General features: G+C 39.8%; 1 pseudogene; it reads left to right on the top strand.

Moving 5' to 3' along the window:
- Positions 1-9,999: 9,999 nt before the first annotated feature.
- Positions 10,000-11,080, top strand: LOC143379206 (glyceraldehyde-3-phosphate dehydrogenase pseudogene; annotated as a pseudogene).
- Positions 11,081-23,322: the final 12,242 nt, after the last annotated feature.

Below are 23,322 nucleotides of genomic sequence, written 5' to 3'. Positions count from 1 at the left end.
GGTTCCCGCGCACTGAGAGGAGAAGCTTGGCCCGGTGGGCACAGCTCCACCTACTGGAAGAGAAGTTAATCGAACTCTAAGACTGCATTTATTAATTTTTCTTAATTTTTAATTTTAATTTTTTTTCTTTTTTAATTTTTTAAAATATTTTTTGCATTATGTATTTATTTTTTACTATCACTTTTTTGATTAATTTTTTCTTTTTTTATTCTCTATTTTTTTTCTCTTTTGTCTTTTGATTTCTTATCAATTTCCTCATTCCCCTTTCCTTGAATTCTATCTGTTTACTCTCATTCTCTTTAGTGACTTCTTCCCTTCCCTTCTAACACCTTTCCTCCCAAGCAATACGATGCTGTATATGTATAATTTACTAAATATGTATAGGTCAATGTGCCGAGGCGTCATATAGTGCTACCAAGACCTTAACTTCCCCCAAATACTCCAGACCATTCTCCTGTTAATATCCCTCATCAGTAGAGCAAACTTCCAAGGTTGCCAAGAGATACTAACCTCAATACCATCACATCATTCGACCTAAATATAAGTGCCATGACCAAACCGCAGACCGCTATATGCCATCAGAATCCATACACAGTTTGGGAAATGAATGAATATACATTAAAGTGCAACAAAATTCATCATCTCTAGTCATAGTCTCCCATCACAAAAGAGAGACCCCAGAGACACACAAAACCAAATAAATTTATAGGAGTAAACAGTAACTTAGCAGTCAAACAGAGGAAGAAGTAACATAAGCAGCATGAAAAAGCAAAAAAGAAAAGGAGTACAAACAATGCAAGACAGTCTAAATATACAGGAAGACCTAGAGGCATCAGAAAAATGGCCAAATAAAGAACTCAAAGAATACCTCAGACAGATGGAATGGAATCTTAGAGAGGATATGAGACAGCAAATTCAAACAATGAAAGAACTCATTGAAAATGAAATACACAAGCAAATAAAAGAAGCAAACAAGCATCTTTATCAGGAGATAGAGATTATAAAAAAAATCAAACAATAATTTTAGAAATGAAGGAAACTATGACCCAATTTAAAAACTCAATTGAGAGTATCACCAACAGAGTGGAGCAAGTAGAAGCCAGAACGTCAGATAATGAAGACAAAATATATCATCTTGAAAAGAGTCTAGCCAACTCAGGAAGGCTGGTAAAAAATCACGAGAAAAATATCCAAGAGATATGGGATAACATAAAAAAACCAAACTTAAGAGTCACCGGGATAGAGGAAGGCATAGAGGTTCAAACCAAGGGAATGGACAACCTGTTGAATGAAATAATTATAGAAAACTTTCCAGACATAAAAAAGGAAATGGATGTATAAATTGTAGATGTATACAGGACACCGAGCATACAAAATCACAGTACACCAACACCAAGACATTGTTATGAAGATATCCAATATACAGAACAAAGAGAAAATATTAAAAGCTTCAAGAGAAAGGAGGCATATTACATTTAGGGGTAAACCAATAAGGTTAACAACGGATTTTTCATCACAGATGCTGAAAGTGAGAAGATCCTGGAACAACATATTTCAAAATCTGAATGACAATGGATGCCAACCAAGAATTTTGTACCCAGCAAAATTAAGCTTCACATACGACAACGAAATAAAAATCTTTCATGATAAACACAAGTTAAAAGAATTTGCAGCCAGAAAACCAGCATTGCAAAGCATCTTGAACAAAACACTACACGACGAAGAAATGAAAAACAATAACCAAAACCAACAGTGGGAAGTACCTCAGTAAGCCAGAGAACAGGGGGAAAGCTAATCATGGAAAACAAACTAAATTAAAAAAAAAAAAAAAGATAAATAATCAAACATGGCTGGAAGTACAAACCATATATCAATAGTAACTCTAAACGTTAATGGCTTAAACTCTCCAATAAAGCAACATAGTCAGGTAACATGGATTAAAAAAACAAATCCAACAATATGCTGCCTCCAGGAGACACATCTGATTGGAAAAGACATACACAGGCTGAAGATGAAAGGTTGGGAAAAAACATACCACGCACATGGTCCTGGTAAGCAAGCAGGGGTGGCCATCCTCATATCGAATAAAATCGACGTCAAGATTAAGTCAATCAAAAGGGATAAGGAAGGACATTATATATTGTTAAAAGGAACCATTCACCAACAAGACATAACAATTATCAATATTTATGCACCAAATGAGGGTGCTGCGACGTTCATAAAACAAACTCTCCTCAAGTTCAAGAATCAAATAGACCACAACACAATAATTATGGGTGACTTCAACAAACCTCTCTCACCATTGGACAGATCCTCCAAACATAGTTGAATAAAGAAACAATAGAACTCAATATCACAATCAATAACCTAGACTTAACTGACATATATAGAATATATCAACCATCATCAAGTGGATATACTTTTTTCTCAGGAGCACATGGATCCTTCTCAAAAATAGACCACATATTATGCCATAGGGCAACCCTCAGTAAATATAAAGGGGTGGAGATAATACCATGCATTCTATCTGATCATAATGGAATGAAACTGGAAATCAATGATAAAAGAAGGAAGGAAAAATCCTACATCACATGGAAAATGTACAATATGTTACTGAAAGATCAATGGGTTACAGAAGACAAAAAGGAGGAAATCAAAAAATTCTGAGAGACAAATGAAAATACAGACACAGCATATTAGAATCTATGGGACACAATGAAAGCAGTTTTAAGAGGGAAATTCATTGCCTGGAGGTCCTTCCTCAAAAAAAGAAAAAAAACAACAAATAAATGAGCTCACACTTCATCTCAAAGCCCTAGAAAAGGAAGAACAAAACAACAGCAAATGTAGCAGAAGGCAAGAAATAATTGAAATCAGAGTAGAAATCAACGAAATTGAAACAAAAAAAACTATTGAAAAAATTGACAAAACTAAAAGATGGTTATTGGAAAAAAATAAATAAGATCGACAGACCCTTACCCATGCTAACAAAGAGAAGAAGAGAGAGAACTCAAATTACTAACATACGAGATGAAAAAGGAAATATCACAACAGATGCTACAGAAATACAGAAGACAATTAGAAATTATTTTGAAAGCCTATACTCCAATAAAATAGAAGATAATGAAGACATCGATCAATTTCTTAAGTCATATGATTTGCCCAGACTGAATCAGTAGGATGCACACAATTTGAACAGACCAATTTCAATGGATGAAATAGAAGAAGCAATAAAAGGACTACCCACCAAGAAAAGCCCAGGACCGGATGGATATACAGCAGAGTTTTACAAAACCTTTAAAGAAGAATTAAAACCAATACTTTTCAAGTCATTTCAGGAAACAGAAAAAGAGGGAGCCCTTCCAAATTCATTCTATGAGGCCAACATCACCCTGATTCCAAAACCAGACAAAGACACCTCAAAGAAAGAAAACTACAGACCAATATCTCTGATGAACCTAGATGCAAAAATCCTCAATAAAATTCTGGCGAATCAGATACAAAAACACATCAAAAAAATTGTGCACCATGATCAAGTAGGATTCATCCCTGGGATGCAAGGATGGTTCAATATATGGGAATCAATAAATGTTATTCACCACATCAATAGACTCAAAGATAAGAACCATATGATCATCTCGATAGATGCAGAAAAGCATTCGACAAAGTACAGCATCCCTTTATATTCAAAATATTAGAAAAACTAGGGATAACAGGAACTTACCGCAATATCATAAAAGCTATCTATGCTAAGCCTCAGGCTAGCATTATTCTGAATGGAGAAAAATTGAAGACATTCCCTCTAAAATCTGGAACAAGACAGGGATGTCTCCTATCACCACTTCTACTCAATATAGTCCTCGAAACACTGGCCAGAGCAATTAGACAGACGAAAGAAATTAAAGGCATAAAAATAGGAAAAGAAGAACTTAAATTATCACTATTTTCAGATGATATGATATTATATCTAACAGACCCAAAAGGGTCTACAAAGAAACTACTAGAGTCAATAAATGAATTCAGCAAAGTTGCAGGATATAAAATCACACGCATAAATCAAAGGCATTCCTGTATATCAGCAACATAACTTCTGAAATGTAAATGAGGAAAAACACCCCATTCACAATATCCTCAAAAAAAATAAAATACTTGGGAATCAACCTAACAAAAAAGATGAAAGACTTATACAATGAAAACTACAAAACCCTAAAGAGAGAAATAGAAGAAGATCTTAGAAGATGGAAAAATATACCCTGTTCATGATAGGCAGAACTAACATCATCAAAATGGCAATATTACCAAAAGTTCTCTATAGTTTCAATGCAATGCCAATCAAAATCCCAATGACATTTCTTGTAGAAATAAATAAAGCAATCATGAAATTCATATGGAAAAATAAAAGACCCAGAATAGCAAAAGCAACTCGAAGCAGGAAGTGTGAATCAGGCGGCATAGCGATACCAGATTTCAAACTATACTACACAGCAATAGTAACAAAAACAGCATGGTACTGGTACCAAAACAGGCAGGTGGACCAATGGTACAGAATAGAGGACACAGAGACTAATCCACAAAGTTATGACTATCTTATATTTGATAAAGGGGCTAAAAGCATGCAATGGGAAAGGATAGCATCTTCAACAAATGGTGCTGGGAAAACTGGAAATCCATATGCAACAAAATGAAAATGAATCCCCTTCTCTCGCCATGCACAAAAGTTAACTCAAAATGGATCAAGGAGCTTGATATCAAATCAGAGACTCTGCGTCTGATAGAAGAAAAAATTGGCTCTGATCTACATATTGTCAGGTCAGTCTCCAAATTCCTTAATAGGACACCCATAGCACAAGAGTTAATAACTAGAAACAACAAATGGGACTTACTTAAACTAAAAAGTTTTTTCTCAGCAAGAGGAACAATAAGTGAAGTAAATAGGGAGCCTACATCATGGGAACAAATTTTTACTCCTCACACTTCAGATAGAGCCCTAATATCCAGAGTATACAAAGAACTCAAAAAATTAAACAATAAGATAACAAATAACCCAATCAACAAATGGGCCAAGGACCTGAACAGACACTTCTCAGAGGAGGACATACAATCAATCAACAAGTACATGAAAAAATGCTCACCATCTCTAGCAGTCAGAGAAATGCAAATCAAAACCACCCTAAGATACCATCTCACTCCAGTGAGATTGACAGCCATTATGAAGTCAAACAACAAGAAGTGCTGGCAAGGATGTGGGGAAAGGATACACTTGTACATTGCTGGTGGGACTGCAAATTGGTGCGGCCAATTTGGAAAGCAATATGGAGATTCCTGGGAAAGCTGAGAATGGAACCACCATTTGACCCAGCTATTCCCCTTCTTGGACTATTCCCTAAAGACCTTAAAAGAGCGTGCTATAGGGACACTGCTACAACAATGTTCATAGCAGCACAATTCACAATAGCAAGACTGTGGAACCAACCTAGATGCCCTTCAATAGATGAATGGATTAAAAAATGTGGTATTTATACACAATGGAGTATTGCTCTGCATTAAAAAATGACAAAATCATGGCATTTGCAGGGAAATGGATGGCACTAGAGCAGATTATGCTAAGTGAAGCTAGCCAATCCCTAAAAAATAAATGCCAAATGTCTTCTTTGATATAAGGAGAGCAACTAAGAACAGAATAGAGAGGAAGAGCATGAGAAGATCACCACTAAACAGGGATGAGAGGGGGGAGGGAAAGAGAGAGAGAAGGGAAATTGCATGGTAAAGGAAGGAGACCCTCATTGTTATACAAAATTACATATAAGAGGAAGTGAGGGGAAAGGGGAAAAAAACAAGAGAGAGAAATGAATTACAGTAGATGGGGTAGGAAGGGAAGATGGGAAGGGAGGGAATGGGAGGGGAGGGAAGGGGAGGGGAGGGGAGATGGTAGAGGATAGGAAAGGAAGCAGAATACAACAGACACTAGTATGGCAGTAGGTAAAAAAGTGGATGTGTAACCGATGTGAATCTGCATTATGTATATAGGGTAAAAATGGGAGTTCATAATCCGCTTGAATCAAATGTATGAAATATGATACGTCAAGAACTTTGTAATGTTTTGAACAACTAATAAAAAAATAAATAAATAAATAAAATTTCCTTAAAAAAAAATTCCAGAAGAAGAAGCCAGTTTTATACAATTCAACCTAATATATTCTGGAAATTTTTTAAAATAAATATTTTCTTCTTAGTGTCTGGTTTTTAAAAAGTATCTACAAAATGATCAACACTGTGATTCCTCTTATATGAGGTACCCAGAGTAGACAAATTCATGGAGATGACAATGAAATGATGGTTGCTAGGGCCTGGAGGGAGAGAGGATTAGGAAACTACTGTTTCATGAGTTTAAGAAGATAAGAAAGTTCCAGAGATTGGTAGTGGTGATTGTTGCACAACCATGTAAATTTACTTAATGCAACTGAATTTATGCCCCAAAGTAGATGAAATGGCAAATCTTATGTGTAAGTTACCACTGAGTGGGTACACAGAGTCATACCTAGCCAGCGGTATTGGACAGTATAATAAATTTACACCTTGTAGTGGGCTGAATAACAGCTTGTAAAAACATCCAGATGGCGCATGCCTGTAATCCCAGCAGCTCAAGAGGCTGAGGCAGGAGGATTGCAAGTTCAAAGTCAGCCTCACAATTTATCAAGGCCCTAAGAAACTCAGTGAGACCCTGTCTCTAAATAAAAAAGGGTCGGGTATGTGGCTCTGCAGTTGAGGGACCCTGGGTTCAACCCCCGTTCAAAAAAAAAAAAAAAAAAAAAAGCTTCAAACTCCTCAGTCAGGTTAATGCACTCACAGGATTTTATCTTAATTTGCAATTATGCACTCATTAAGTGGTCACTTAAGCCTATCTCTCTCATTAGCCTTTAAAGTCCAAGAGACTGAGGGTTGTTTTACATCACTCTTGAATCCATGGTGCCTGACCCTTGTAAATATTTAATAGGATAATTGTTGAATGAATGTGCAAAAACGGCTAGACTAATTTGTGACATACACAAAATTCACCCAGAGGAGCCTGGAGAGGGCCTGCAAAAAGATTCTTACCAGTATAATTCTGCAGAGCGACCTGCCCAAAGGCCATGTTCCTTGACACAACACGGACTGAGTTGAGGGGTGGAGGCTGAGCTCCCTAAGTCACCCCACAAGTGCAGATCAGCGGGACTCAGGTGTGGGTTGGGGAGAAGCCTGCGCCACAGGTCTTTCCCCCTGCCAGACCAATGGCTACCTGGGACAGTCATAGCTCCATGCAGATCCCTAGAGCCCAGGAGCCCAGTCCAGGGTGCAGCACACTCACGGCCCCTGCTCATGGAGCTGCTTTGATCAAAGCAAGTCATATGGTCAAGTTCAAAGTCAAAGACACAGAGCAGTAGACTATGCCTGCAGTGGGAGGGGAGGAAGAGGGAATATTTGTGGCACGATAATTTCAGCTATCACAGATGGTCATGCTCTAGAGCAACTGCATCCAAAGGAAAATGAGAAGCCAGGGCCACCGCCAGCTTGGGCAGACATACAGCAATTATGAAGTCACCGTGAATAGAGAAAACAAACAATGGTATCAAGTATAAGCCCCAAATGCAAAGTCACAAATAAGAGCCACCACTGCAAATTGATTTACAATCGAGATATTTCTCACTTCAGCGGCTCTGCAGCGTGCTCCGGGGTGAGTAACAGCTGGGATTTATTTAGCCGTGATAATGTGTGCCAAGGAAGCCTTCCACCAATGGCTATGTAAGAAGTGAATGTGCAAGGAGGAAAAAAAAAAGGAGAGATAGAAGAAATGAAATGCAGTTAGAGCAAGAGAATCATGGGTAATATTTTTATCATTATATTTTGGAATTTTCTTTATTGTGGTTTTTATAGTCTCTCAATTCAAATAGAAAGGATTGTTTTAAAGTTTCACATTATTGCACAGTAAATATCCAATCAGTTCTCTTGCCCGCAACCAATGTGGTTATTTGAAAATGTAAATGAGATCATGTCACACCCTACTGAAAACTCTTCAAAGGCTTCCTGTTGCTCTCAAGTTAAAAATTCAGCCCCCTTTCAATGGTTTCTGTCTTGACTGGCCCCAGCCGAACTCTTCCACCTCATTTCTCATCCATTCCCCTTTCCATCCTCTGAGCTCCAGACATGTTAGGCATTTTTGTGTTTAATTCAATGTCAAGGTCTCATCTCTAGGATTTTGCACATGCTGTTCCCTATTCCTGAGACACTGTTCCCCACCTTTCTTTGTCTGGCTAATTTCTACTCCTTTCCATGGGAAAACCATCACTTCCTCAGACAAGGCTTCGGTGACCTAGGCTTCCACTATCCTAATAGTTCCACATTTTAACCTGTTTTCCTAAGTTTCCCTACCCCAAAGAAAGACCACAGGGCTGATCCACTCCCCACTATACCCTCAGTCTCCTGGTACATAGGAGGCACCCCCAAAATATTCCCTGACCGAATAAGTACATGAAATTCATGGCCAAATGGCATATAAAATTACCAACTAAGGACTACTTCCTGTTTGTCTCTATAAAAATAAGATTTGGATTCATTTTTATTAAATCAATTTTAAAATTCAGAATATTTTTTAAAATCATGGTTTCTGCCATTTTTGCCAAAATTTTCTCTTTCCCCTCTCAGAAGCTGCAAGCTCTGATACCAGAGAATTTTCACTGTGAGAGAAATACTGTTGAGTCTTTCTCTGAAAATAGTATGGACTCAATGTCCCCCAGGGCACTGATAGGAGGCACCCTGCTTCCAATTTGTACTCATTCTTCAAACTCCAGCTCAATATCACCACTTCTAGAAGTCTTCTCAGATACCACCACACCTCAGCCCAAGCCTGAGAGCCCCTCTCCGGTGCCCTCATTGATAGCTGCACACCTTCATCCTAATAATCTTGCAAGTAAGCATTTGTCAAGCTTAGGGGAACTTGGCATAAGTGACAGGTGATGTATATGTGACCTTGGTCAGAATCCTTTCTATGACCAATTGATGACTAGCTTTTTTTTTTATTTCCAAGCAATATGCTACCTTCAAATCAATACAAGCATTAAATAATGTTCCCATACTATTACCTGCCTGACTGGGGTGCTGTAAACACACAATTCCACGGGCATTAAATATGAGATTTTTTTTTTTTGTACCAGTGATTAAATCCAAGAGTGCTTAATCACTGAGCCATATCCCCAGCCCTTTTTATTTTTATTCTGAGACAGAGTCTTACTAAGCTGCTTAGGGCCTCACCAAGTTGCTGAGGCTGGCTTTGAACTTGCAATCCTCCTGCCTCAGCCTCCTGAGCCACTGGGAATACAGCAGTGTGCCTCGGCACCCAGTGAAAAGCTTTTTAAGATAAACATAATAATAATGTTCCAGGAGCTCTACACACACTCACTATCTCATTTCCTCTCCCCTACAACAATCATCATCTTCCTGTGAAGTGGAACCTTTGCTATCATTCCCATTTTGCACACAAGGAAACTGAGGCAAAGAGAAGTTAAGTATCATCTTTGAGGTCGCACAGCTACTACGTGGCAGAGTTGGGTCGACACCAGCACAGTCCAGCTTGGGAGCCTGGGCTCCAAACCGCCCTGCTGATGCTGTGACTGACCCAGCGCTTCTGCTTCTCTGGGCTCTCAGTTTTAATAATAAATTCATTTGTTTTTTCGAGAAGGTGAGGGAAAGGTACAGTGCCATTTTATAATCGATGGAAAATACAACAAAGATTCTGTTTGGAAGGTGGTATACACTGGGTTGTATCCCCCTGAAATTCATCTTCTGAAACCAGGAACTTGAATGTGACTACATTGAGAGATGGGCTTTCGGGAGACAATGAAATCTAGATGACGTCCTAAGGGTGGGATCCTAATCTGGTAGGATCCGTGTCCTTATAAGAAAAGGAAGAGGCTCTCTGCTCCTCCCCGTTCGACAGGCAGCCGCCCCTCCCCGTCTCGTGCAGTGATGGCGAAGGTCGGAATGAAAGGATTTGACCCCATTGGGCTCCCAGTCACCAGGGCTGCTTTCACCTCTGCCAAAGTGGACCTTGTCGCTATCAATGACCCCTTCATTGACCTCAACTACATGGTCTGTATGTTCCAGTATGATTCTACCCATGGTGACTTCCACGGCCCAGTCAAGGCTGAGAACGGGAAGCTTGTCATCAATGGAAAGTGCATCTCCGTCTTCCAGGAGCGAGATCCCGCCAACATCAAATGGGGTGGTGCTGGTACTGAGTATGTTGTGGAGTCCACTGGTGTCTTCACTGCCATGGAGAAAGCCGGGGCTCATTTGAAGGGTGGTGCCGAAAGGGTCACCATCTCTGCCCCTTCTGCCGATGTCCCCATGTTTGTGATGGACGTGAACCATGAGAAGTATGACAGCTCCCTCAAGATTGTCAGCAATGCCTCCTGTACCACCAACTGCTTAGCCCCGATGGCCAAGGTCATCCATGACAACTTTGGCATTCTGGAAGGACTCATGACCACAGTCCACGCCATCACTGCTACTCAGAAGACTGTGGATGGCCCCTCTGGGAAACTGTGGCATGATGGCCATGGGGCTGCCCAGAATATCATCCCTGCATCCACCCGTGCTGCCAAGGCTGTGGGCAAGGTCATCCCTGAACTGAATGGGAAGCTCACTGGCATGGCTTTCCGTGTGTCCACTCCCAACGTGTCAGTTGTGGATCTGACCTGTCGCCTGGAGAGAGCTGCCAGATACGATGACCTCAAGAAGGTGGTGAAGCAGGCATCAGAGGGCCCCCTCAAGGGCATCCTGGGCTACACGGAGGACCAGGTCGTCTCCTGCGACTTTAATAGTGATGCCCACTCTTCTACTTTGGATGCTGGGGCCGGCATTGCCCTCACAACCACTTGGTTAAGCTCATTCCCTGGTATGACAATGAATTTGGCTGCAGCAACAGGGTGGTGGACCTTATGGTCCACATGGCCTCCAAGGAGTAAGAGCCCCTGCAACACCTGCCCCAGCAAGAACACAGGAAGAGAGAGGCGCTCAGCTGCTGGGGAGTCCCTGCCCCTAACTCAGTCCCTCGACACACTGAGAATCTCCCCTCCTCCCCATTTCCATCCCAGATACCCTGAAGAAGGGGCGGGGCTTAGGGACTCCTACTGTCACATACCATCAATAAAGTTCACTGCAGCCCCCCACACCCCGCCAAAAAGGAAGAAACAACAGAGAACTCTCTTGGTCCATGTGTGCACAAAGGAAAGGGGACATGTGAGGACACAGTAAGAACCCAGGAAGAAAACCCTCCCCGGACATTAACCCCAAGAGTCCTGACTCCAGCCTCCAGAAACATGAGAAAATAAATGACTGTCATTAAAGCCACTCAGTCTGCTCTATCTTGTATGTCAGCCCACGCAGACCAGTACAAAAGGCAGTGACAGCTGGGTGCGGTGGCACTCGCCTATAATCCCAGAGGCTCAGGAGGCTGAGGCAGGAGGAACCCAAGTTCAAAACTAGCCTCAGCAACTTAGCAAGACCCTGTCTCAAAATAAAAAATAAAAAGGGCTGGGGATGTGGCTCGAGAGTGAAGATCTCCTGGGTTCAATCCCCAGTACCAAATTGAAAAAAAAAGGCAATCAAAACAAACTTCATAGTTCCAAAGACAAGCTGAAGATTAGGAAATAAGTAGTAAAGAAAAAGATGTATCAGAAACTAGTTTTGGGCCGGGATGTCACTCAGTGGCCCTAGCACACACATAAGGCCCTATGTTGGATCCCTGGCACCACCCAAAAAGAAAAGAAGAATAATAAATATATTATTCTTAATAAAAATATTAATTTGATTAAATATCACAACACTATCAGGGAGTATTCCATTTTGGAGTATATGGATTTCTTATCATCAACAAGAAATGTTTGCTACTATCTATCATCTCTTCCCCCAAGAAGTCTGTGGTCGACTTAGACATATACTGACCAGCATGTAAGTGTGGAAATGTGTGTAAGACTGCAAGATACCATGTGCCCAAAGAGGGGTGCAAGTGCTCATTTCAACAATAGTTGGGGGGGGGCAAGTACTTGGGATTCAAGGTGGTTCACAGAGGAGGAACAGTTTGCAAATAAGCAGTCACATGGAATAGACACTTAGAACAAGGCGGTGGTGCCGCGAAGCCTAAGAGGTGAAACACAACTGGCAAATTCAACAACCAGTAGCTGAGAGGTCTGCAGAACAGGGGAGGACTCGGAATGCATGTGTAGGGGGAAGGTGCAAAGGCTGGTGAGTGATTCGGGAAAACTAAAAGCCCAGGTTCTCACGTAGAATTCATCCTACACAGAGCCAGACTGATGGGGGGAAATGCATGCAAAGATGTGCTTGGGAAGGTTATTCTGGAATGTGAGTATAGACTAGAGAGGGGAGAATCTGGAGAGGAGATGGCTCACCCAGAAGTAGGACAGTAATCCCACCTTGCAAGCTAAGAACTAGACTAGTCTGGTGGCCATGAAGACCACCACTGAGAAGGCGAAAGTGACACTCCAACAAATCCCTGCTTCTCTGAGGAACATTGGCATGTGGCTACCCCTTCCTCCCTGCCTCCACTGTAACCAAGAGACCACTCCTCATCTATCAGAGAGCTGCACCGTTGGCTCCCTGTCTGTCTCTAGAACTGAAACCCCACCATTGCTACTACGAGTGGTATCCTGCAGCCAACAGGTACTGGCTCCCAAGAGGCAATGGGGAGAGTCTCAAGAATTTTGCAAGTTGGTTGTTAAAATTAAATTATTAAATGTACTTACAATCAGATAGAGAATACTTATATTATCACAGGTATTATTACAGGTAGAGTAATAATACACAAAACTTGCCAGGCTTTAATTATTCTTATCTACTATTATCTATGATCTTGAGGTTGTTCAGGTTTGTTGTATCCATAAGGTAGAATGGTGGTATGTTGTATCCATAAGGTAGAATGGTGGTATGTTGTATTCATAAGGTGGTATGATGGCCTCTCCTAGGAATTCAGCAACATCTGAATTGAGTTGGTAACTTGGAATTCAAGCAGCATTTACACCAGGGAAATTGGTAAACACCACAGACCAGGGCAGGATTTATTGCATTCAATGTCTATGTTTAAGAAGTTGAAGGAGAAAAAGTTAATAAAGCAGGGCTAAAGCTGAAAGGCTGGAGTTTGATGAATACAATAAGAATTAGAATAAGAATGAAAATGATTCACACAAAGAAGTAATAACAATCAATTTACTAGACAAAAACTTAGTGGATTGGGATACAAGTCCTGTCATCAAACCACAGGCTGGGAGATCCAACATGGCGGCGGACGCGGAGAGATCATGTCTCTGACCTCTTCAGCTGCGCGGACATAGGGAGTCGTAAACCATCTAAATGCTGTTTGCTCAGGAGCACTAGGCATTGCTGAGCTGACGTGGATCTGGGGCAAACAGTCTGGACCTCTCAGAACACACACCTAGCCCAGATCGGCTGAATTCAAGCTCCCGTTCGCCTGCGTCTCCCAGACAAATGCTGTGACTCAGCACAAACTGCTGTGATCCCGCTGAAACAACTGGTCGACCCTTCTGAACCTGCAGAGGTTAATACCACCGAGCCTTCATAGGCAGTGGCCACAGGATTGAGACAGGGCTTGGGAGAGCCAGTCAGGACCCACCCGTTGCATTGGTCACCCGGCAAAGGGAACAAACTGTCGCCATTTGCATGGGATACCATCATGGCAGAGAACTGACGTCACCAGAATGCAGCGGAGGAGATAACTTCATTGAAACTGGTGAAGACAGGTGAGTAACCCCCTAGCCCTTCCTCTCCACACAGCAGGGAAACCTTAAGGGCCCCTCCCAGCTCTCTCGTGAGCGCGATAGCCAGACCGAGGGAATCAGGAGTGGCGCGGGACCCGTGGCACGGAACCCCCGGCTACTGCTTCCACCAGTGCTGACAACTGAGGTCTCTTGCACCAGCTACCGGGGGCGTGGCTACCAGAGGGCAAGCAAAATTCGCTGAGGGTTCTCAGCCCCAAGCTCCACAAACTTAGGGTCTGAGGGAATGGCAAACAGGGAGAGTGTGCCCAGTGGTTCAAGAAAATAGGGCTCCCAGGAGCAGCAGACCTGGCATGTAGCCAGTATTGTGGTGAGCATCACCGGTGAGTGGGGCCTGGCTTGAGGAAAAGTGGGGAAGTGACTAGACACATGAGAAGGCCCTAGGCACTCAGGATTGGAGACCCGCCCAGTCTGGGAGGAGGACCTGCTGCACAGTGATTGGTTCCCGCGTACTGAGAGGAGAAGCTTGGCCCGGTGGGCACAGCTCCACCTACTGGAAGAGAAGTTAATCAAACTCTAGGACTGCATTTATTAAATTTTTTTTTATTTGGGTTTTTTTCATTTTCATTTTTTACATTTTTTAAAATTTTTTATTATTTTTTTTTAATTTTAATTTTTTTATTGTTTTTTAAATTTTTTTCTTTTTTTCTTTTCTATTTTTTTCTTTTGTCTTTTTATTTCTTTTCAATTTCCTTATTCTCCCTTCCTTGAATTCTACCTGCTTACGCTCATTCTCTTTAGTGACTTCTTCCCTTCCCTTCTAATACCTTTCCTCCCAAGCATCAAATAAATTTATAGGAGTAAACAGTAACTCAGCAGTCAAACAGAACAAGAAGTAACATGAGCAGCATGAAAAAGCAAGGAAGAAAAGGAGTACAAACAATGCAGGAAAGCCTAAATATTCAGGAGGACCTAGAGACATCAGAAAAATGGCCAAATAAAGAACTCAAGGAATACCTTAGACAGATGGAATGGAATCTTAAAGAGGATATGAGACAGCAAATTCAAACAGTGAAAGAACACATTAAAAATGAATTATATAAACAGATAAAAGAAGCAAATAAGCATCTTTATCAGGAGATAGAGATTATAAAAAAAATCAAACAATAATTCTAGAAATGCAGGAAACTATAAACCAAATTAAAAACTCAAATGAGAGTATCACTAACAGAGTGGAGCAAGTAGAAGCCAGAACATCAGATAATAAAGACAAAATATATCATCTTAAAAAGAGTCTAGCCAACTCAGAAAGGCTGGTAAAAAATCACGAGAAAAACATCCAAGAGATATGGGATAACATAAAAAAACCAAACTTAAGAGTCATCAGGATAGAGGAAGGTATAGAGGTTCAAACCAAGGGAATGAGCAACCTGCTGAATGAAATAATTACAGAAAACTTTCCAGAAATAAAAAAGGAAACGAATATACAAATTGTCGATGCATATAGGATACCGAGCATACAAAATCACAGTAGACCAACGCCAAGACACATTGTTATGAAGATATCCAATATACAGAACAAAGAGAAAATATTAAAAGCTACACGAGAAAGGAGGCAGATTACATTCAGGGGTAAACCAATAAGGTTAACAACAGATTTTTCATCACAGATGCTGAAAACGAGAAGATCCTGGAACAACGCATTTCAAACACTGAAAGACAATGGATGCCAACCAAGAATTTTGTATCCAGCAAAATTAAGCTTCAGGTACGACAACGAAATAAAAATCTTTCATGATAAACACAAGTTAAAAGAATTTGCAGCCAGAAAACGAGCACTGCAAAGCATCTTGAGCAAAACACTACACGAGGAAGAAATGAAAAACAATAACCAAAACCAACAGTGGGAAGTACCTCAGTAAAGACAGAGGGTGGGGGGAAAGCTAATCATGGAGAAACAAACTAAATTAAAAAAAAAAAAGATAAATAATCAAACTTGGCTGGAAGTACAAACCATATATCAATAGTAACTCTAAACGTTAATGGCTTAAACTCTCCAATAAAGCAACATAGGCTGGTAACATGGATTAAAAAAACAAATCCAACAATATACTGCCTCCAGGAGACACATCTGATTGGAAAATACATACACAGGCTGCAGGAGAAAGGTTGTGAAAAAATATACCACGCACACGGTCCTCGTAAGCAAGCAGGGGTGGCCATACTCATATCGAATAAAATCGACTTCAAGACTAAGTTAATCAAAAGGGATAAGGAAGGACATTACATACTGTTAAAAGGAACCATTCACCAACAAGACATAACAATTATCAATATTTATGCACCAAATAAGGGTGCTGCGACATTCATAAAACAAACTCTCCTAAAGTTCAAGAATCAAATAGACCACAACACAATAATTATGGGTGACTTCAACAAACCTCTCTCACCATTGGACAGATCCTCCAAACAAAAGTTGAATAAAGAAACTATAGAACTCAATATCACAATCAATAACCTAGACTTAACTGACATATATAGAATATATCAACCATCATCAAGTGGATATACTTTTTTCTCAGTAGCACATGGATCCTTCTCAAAGATAGACCACATATTATGCCATAGGGCAACCCTCAGTAAATATAAAGGGGTGGAGATAATACCATGCATTCTATCTGATCATAATGGAATAAAACTGGAAATCAATGATAAAAGAAGGAAGGAAAAATCCTACATCACATGGAAAATGAACAATATGTTACTGAATGATCAATGAGTTACAGAAGACATAAAGGAGGAAATCAAAAAATTCTTAGAGACAAATGAAAATACGGACACAACATATCGGAATCTATGGGACACAATGAAAGCAGTTTTAAGAGGGAAATTCATCGCCTGGAGGTCATTCCTCAAAAAAAGAAAAAACCAACAAATAAATGAGCTCACACTTCATCTCAAAGCCCTAGAAAAGGAAGAGCAAAACAACAGCAGAAGGCAAGAATAATTAAAATAAGAGTGGAAATCAATGAAATTGAAACAAAAGAAACTATTGAAAAAATTGACAAAACTAAAAGTTGGTTCTTTGAAAAAATAAATAAGATCGACAGAACTTTAGCCATGCTAACGAAGAGAAGAAGAGAGAGAACTCAAATTACTAACATAGGGGATGAAAAAGGTAATCACAACAGATGCTACAGAAATACAGAAGACAATTAGAAATTATTTTGAAACCCTATATTCCAATAAAATAGAAGATAGTGAAGACATCGATAAATTGCTTAAATCCTATGATTTGCCCAGACTGAGTCAGGAGGATACACACGATTTGAACAGACCAATATCAATGGATGAAATAGAGGAAGCAATCAAAAGACTACCAACCAAGAAAAGCCCAGGACCGGATGGACATAGAGCAGAGTTTACAAAACCTTTAAAGAACAATTAATACCAATACTTTTCAAGTTATTTCAGGAAATAGAAAAAGAGGGAGCTCTTCCAAATTCATTCTATGAGGCCAACATCACCCTGATTCCGAAACCAGACAAAGACACCTCAAAGAAAGAAAACTACAGACCAATATCTCTAATGAACCTAGATGCAAAAATCCTCAATAAAATTCTGGCGAATCAGATACAAAAACACATTAAAAAAATTGTGCACCATGATCAAGTAGGATTCATCCCTGGGATGCAAGGATGGTTCAATATACGGAAATCAATAAATGTTATTCACCACATCAATAGACTCAAAGATAGGAACCATATAATCATCTCGATAGACGCAGAAAAAGCATTCAACAAAGTACAGCATCCCTTTATGTTCAAAACATTAGAAAAACTAGGGATAACAGGAACTTACCTCAACATCGTAAAAGCTATCTATGCTAAGCCTCAGGCTAGCATCATTCTGAATGGAGAAAAATTGAAGACATTCCCTCTAAAATCTGGAACAAGACAGGGATGCCCTCTATCACCACTTCTATTCAATATAGTCCTCGAAACACTGGCCAGAGCAATTAGACAGATGAAAGAAATTAAAGGCATAAAAATAGGAAAAGAAGAACTTAAATTATCACTATTTGCGGATGACATGATTCTATACCTTGAAGATCCAAAAGGGTCTTCAAAGAAACTACTAGAACTAATAAATGAATTCAGCAATGTGGCAGGATATAAAATCAACATGTATAAATCAAAGGCATTTCTGTATATCAGCAACAAAACTTCTGAAACGGAAATGAGGAAAAACACCCCATTCACAATATCCTCAAAAAAAATAAAATAAAATACTTGGGAATCAACCTAACAAAAGAGGTGAAAGATTTATACAATGAAAACTACAGAACCCTAAAGAGAGAAATAGAAGAAGATCTTAGAAGATGGAAAGATATACCCTGTTCATGGATAGGCAGAACTAACATCATCAAAATGGCAATATTACCAAAAGTTCTCTATAGGTTTAATGCAATGGCAATCAAAATCCCAATGGCATTTCTTGTTGAAATAGATAAAGCAATCATGAAATTAATATGGAAAAATAAAAGACCCAGAATAGCAAAAGCAACTCGAAGCAGGAAGTGTGAATCAGGCGGCATAGCGATACCAGATTTCAAACTATACTACACAGCAATAGTAACAAAAACAGCATGGTACTGGTACCAAAACAGGCAGGTGGACCAATGGTACAGAACAGAGGACACAGAGACTAATCCACAAAGTTACAACTATCTTATATTTGATAAAGGGGCTAAAAGCATGCAATGGGAATGGATAGCATCTTCAACAAATGGTGCTGGGAAAACTGGAAATCCATATGCAACAAAATGAAACTGAATCCCCTTCTCTCGCCATGCACAAAAGTTAACTCAAAATGGATCAAGGAGCTTGATATCAAATCAGAGACTCTGCGTCTGATAGAAGAAAAAGTTGGCTCCGATCTACATATTGTCGGGTCAGGCTCCAAATTCCTCAATAGGACACCCATAGCACAAGAGTTAATAACAAGAATCAACAAATGGGACTTATTTAAACTAAAAAGTTTTTTCTCAGCAAGAGGAACAATAAGAGAGGTAAATAGGGAGCCTACATCATGGGAACAAATTTTTACTCCTCACACTTCAGATAGAGCCCTAATATCCAGAGTATACAAAGAACTCAAAAAATTAAACAATAAGATAACAAATAACCCAATCAACAAATGGGCCAAGGACCTGAACAGACACTTCTCAGAGGAGGACATACAATCAATCAACAAGTACATGAAAAAATGCTCACCATCTCTAGCAGTCAGAGAAATGCAAATCAAAACCACCCTAAGATACCATCTCACTCCAGTAAGATTGGCAGCCATTATGAAGTCAAACATCAACAAGTGCTGGCGAGGATGTGGAGAAAAGGGTACTCTTGTACATTGCTGGTGGGACTGCAAATTGGTGCAGCCAATTTGGAAAGCAGTATGGAGATTCCTGGGAAAGCTGAGAATGGAACCACCATTTGACTCAGCTATTGCCCTTCTTGGACTATTCCCTGAAGACTTTAAAAGAATGTACTACAGGGATACTGCCACATCGATGTTCATAGCAGCACAATTCATAATAGCTAGACTGTGGAACCAAACCAAATGCCCTTCAATAGATGAATGGATAAAAAAATGTGGCATTTATACACAATGGAGTATTACTCTGCACTAAAAAATGACAAAATCATGGAATTTGCAGGAAAATGGATGGCATTAGAGCAGATTATGCTAAGTGAATCTAGCCAATCCCTAAAAAACAAATGCCAAATGTCTTCTTTGATATAATGAGAGCAACTAATAACTGAGCATGGAGGAATAGCAGGAGGAAAAGATTAACATTAAACAGAGACATGAGGTGGGAGGGAATGGAAGAGAAAAGGGAAATTGCTTGGAAATGGAAGGAGACCCTCATTGTTGTACAAAATTACATATAAGAGGTTGTGAGGGGAATGGGGGAAAAAAACAAGGAGAGAAATGAATTACAGTAGATGGGGTAGAGAGAGAAGATGGGAGGAGAGGGGAGGGGGGATAGTAGAGGATAGGAAAGGTAGCAGAATACAACAGACACTAGTATGGCAATATGTAAAAATGTGGATGTGTAACCGATGTGATTCTGCAATCTGTATTGGGGTAAAAATAGGAGTTCATTACCCACTTGAATCTAATGTATGAAATATGATATGTCAAGAGCTTTGTAATGTTTTGAACAACCAATAAAAAAAAAAGGAAAAAAAAAAAGCTGGCTATAGACAGAGGAGTTTGGCAAAAACAATGTAAGCATTCAGTGAGAATCAACTGGCTTTATGAAATTTATAATAAAGACTATTGATATTTTATTATTATTTTAAATCATGCACTATATATCCTTTTCATCGGTAAAGTTTATAATTAACTTATATACTCATATTTTAAAATATCCCTCCATCTCCCAAAACCTGTTGCTAAATACTTACCACCACATCCCTGCCTATTCTCCATGTGGAAACGCTGGCTTATTCTTTATTAATTGTGAAAATTTTGATAATCTTGAGGATGATTTTAGTGTCTCAAAACTACCATTTACTATGCTTTCTATTTTTTCCTAATACTTAATTCCAATTAAGTTTTCAAATTCAAAATCAACTTTTTCCCTTAAATTTTAAGAATCATTCAATATATCCTATTATTTTATATATGATTATAAATATTAACAAACACCTTTAAAATATGGATTAAGCTGGGCGCAGTGGCACACGGCTGTAATCCCAGCAACTCAAGAGGTTGACGAAAGAGCATCCAGATCCAAAGTTCAAGGCCAGCCTCAGCAATTTAGTGAGAACCTAAGCAAGTAAGCAGGAACTTGTCTCAAAATAATAATAATAATAATATTAATAATAATAATAATAATATCTAGGGATGTAACTCAGTGGTAAAGTGTCCTTGGATTCAACCTCCATTACTCTCCAAAAATAAAATAAAATATGGATTAAAATTTGGTTTCAGCCAGCCTCAGTGGCACACACCTGTAATCCCAGTGGTTCGGGAGGCTGAGGCAAGAGGATCTCAAGTTTAAAGCCAGCCTCAGCAACTTAGCAAGGCCTCAGCAACTAAGCAATTTGGCAAAACCCTGTCTTTACATAAAATATTAAAAGGGCTGGGGGTGTGGCTCGGTGATACCAAAAAAAAAATTAGTTTCCATCACAAACTTTGGACATTCTTTCTTAAAATTTTTATTCCAGTCATAAATTTAACATGTCCTTTTATTTATTTATTTTTTTAAAGAGAGAGAATCTTTCAATATTTATTTTTTAGTTTTCGATGGACACAACATCTTCATTTTTTTTTTATTTTTTATGTGGTGCTAAGGATCGAACCCAGCACCCCGCACATGCCAGGTGAGCGTGCTACCGCTTGAGCCACATCCCCAGCCCAACATGTCCTTTTTATATAAAATATCTCAACTGCCTGGTATCAAACAAACCCCATGTGCCTCAATAACACATAAATCTGATAAACATAACTTACACACATTGCAATAGGTTGAGAGAGCTCTATCTACACGCACAGCTCCCACTTTGGCGGCTGCAGGGGGTCCAGACTTCCTGGGTCCTTAAGGCACAATGTTAGGCTTTGCCTATAACTAATTTTTGTTAACGTTTGAGTTAGTCTGGGTCATCTAGAAAGTAGACACCAAGGTGGATTAGAGGTGCCAGAGATTTAACTGGGAGAAAGACCAGTAAGGGAGGATAGAGATGGAGCTGGAGAAGATTGAGAAAAAAGTGGAGGGAAGGAAAGAAGGAAGAGAGAATGAATAGGAGGAAGAAGGGAGGGGAAGGAAAGGAAACTGCAGCAAAAGTTTTGCCAAGGTCATCTGGGAGTCCTTAAGCCAAAGCTGATCCCCAGAGGCATCCCTCCATGTCCAGAACAGGCCTGCTCAGTATCCTGCCACCCACCTCCTGGGGACAGCTCATGAGAAGTGTGGCTTTGACCACGGGCACTGATGGACCTCAGGGTGTGGTCACTGGGATCATCAGCCAGTGCTCATGGCACGCTGCAGAAGGAGACCTAGGAGGCGCATTCTCAAGGCCACTCCCACCCCTGAGCTTTGCCTTCCACTGTTATTTTTAATTATTGTTACTACAAAAGTAACACACAGTACCTAAGTACTCCTGATCCATTCCCACCTGAGCTGGAACTATTCTTCTGCAGGGTAGTTGCTGGGAACAGTTTGGCACATACCCCTCCAGACCTTTTTCTATGCCTGTTGTATTTATTTTTAGATGTAGAGAGAGATAATTTATAAAAGAGGATTTTCATTTGCTTTTTACAAATAATACATATTGTTCTGTCACTTATGCTTTTTTTTTTTTTTTCCTTTTTCTTTCTTAAAATTGTTTTCAAACCCATTTCACAGTTTTAGACATCCCCTTTGGAACTTTTTAACCGTATTCCTTTTGTAGTTACATGATTACGAGACGTTTTTAAGTAAAAATTTTTTTTATTAGGAATCATTAAAGATTATTTGAATATGTAAAGATATGTAATATATAATAAATTTGTATTTTTCCATTAGTAAGTGATATGCATAATTGACGTTAAAGTTTTTTTTTTTTTTTAATGGGCTGGGGGCGTAGCTCAGTGGTAGAGAGCTTGTCCAGCACATCCACAAGGGCGTGAGTTTGATCCCTAGCGTGTCGAAAACAAAAACAAAAATGATTTGATGTCTATCATTTTATGGTTGGTTTAGGAACAAAATGTATACTAAATGTAATTAATACATCTAATATAGATTAAAGCTACCTTCAGAACTAGGTGTTTGGAATTCTTTTCTTTTTGGTACTGGGGATTGAACCTAAGGGCACTTAACCACTGAGTCACATCCTCAGTCTTTTTGTATTTTTGATTTTGGGACAGGGTCTCACTAAATTGCTGAGGCTGGCTTTGAACTCACAATCCTCCTGCCTCAGCCTCCCAAACCACTGGGTCACAGGTGTGTGTCACTGCACCCAGCTGTTTGGAATTCTTTTGCCCGGAAATAGTTATCTTTATAAATTGTTTTATTTGTAAATAAGATGAAAGAGAAGGCTTCATGGGACAATTTGCAGGCTGTCTCGTGCGCCCCTGTGGACAGTCTAATTCTCTGTAAATGAAGAGCTAAATTGGACATGATCACCATTCTAGTTCCCCTTCTGACCACCGGTTTTTGAGAAACTAGAGGTATCTTGATGTGGCTTTTAGAAGTCAAATCAGATTAATGCAATTTACAGACGTGATGAAGAGCGTCTGGATGGAAACTGCGGTATCACCATGATTTTTGTGTTCTTCTTTACTTTCCCCCTCTCCAAACAGGGCTCCTTCAGCTTCCCTCCTTGAGCGCATTGTCCGCTGTGGGCTGAACTAAGCAGCGTGTGACCACAGGAATGATGGGGCGAATCCTTGCTATGCAGCTCTGGGGCACGACGTCAACAGTGGACTCCCCTGGTCGCCCCCAATCACTGGACACTGTTACAGAATTGACACCTGGAAGCTGCTGTTCTTG

This window comes from Callospermophilus lateralis, chromosome 13 (genome assembly GCF_048772815.1).
Source record: "Callospermophilus lateralis isolate mCalLat2 chromosome 13, mCalLat2.hap1, whole genome shotgun sequence".
NCBI lineage: Eukaryota > Metazoa > Chordata > Mammalia > Rodentia > Sciuridae > Callospermophilus > Callospermophilus lateralis.
Note: the sequence above shows the minus strand (reverse complement) of the source record. Positions and strands in the feature narration are given on the sequence as shown.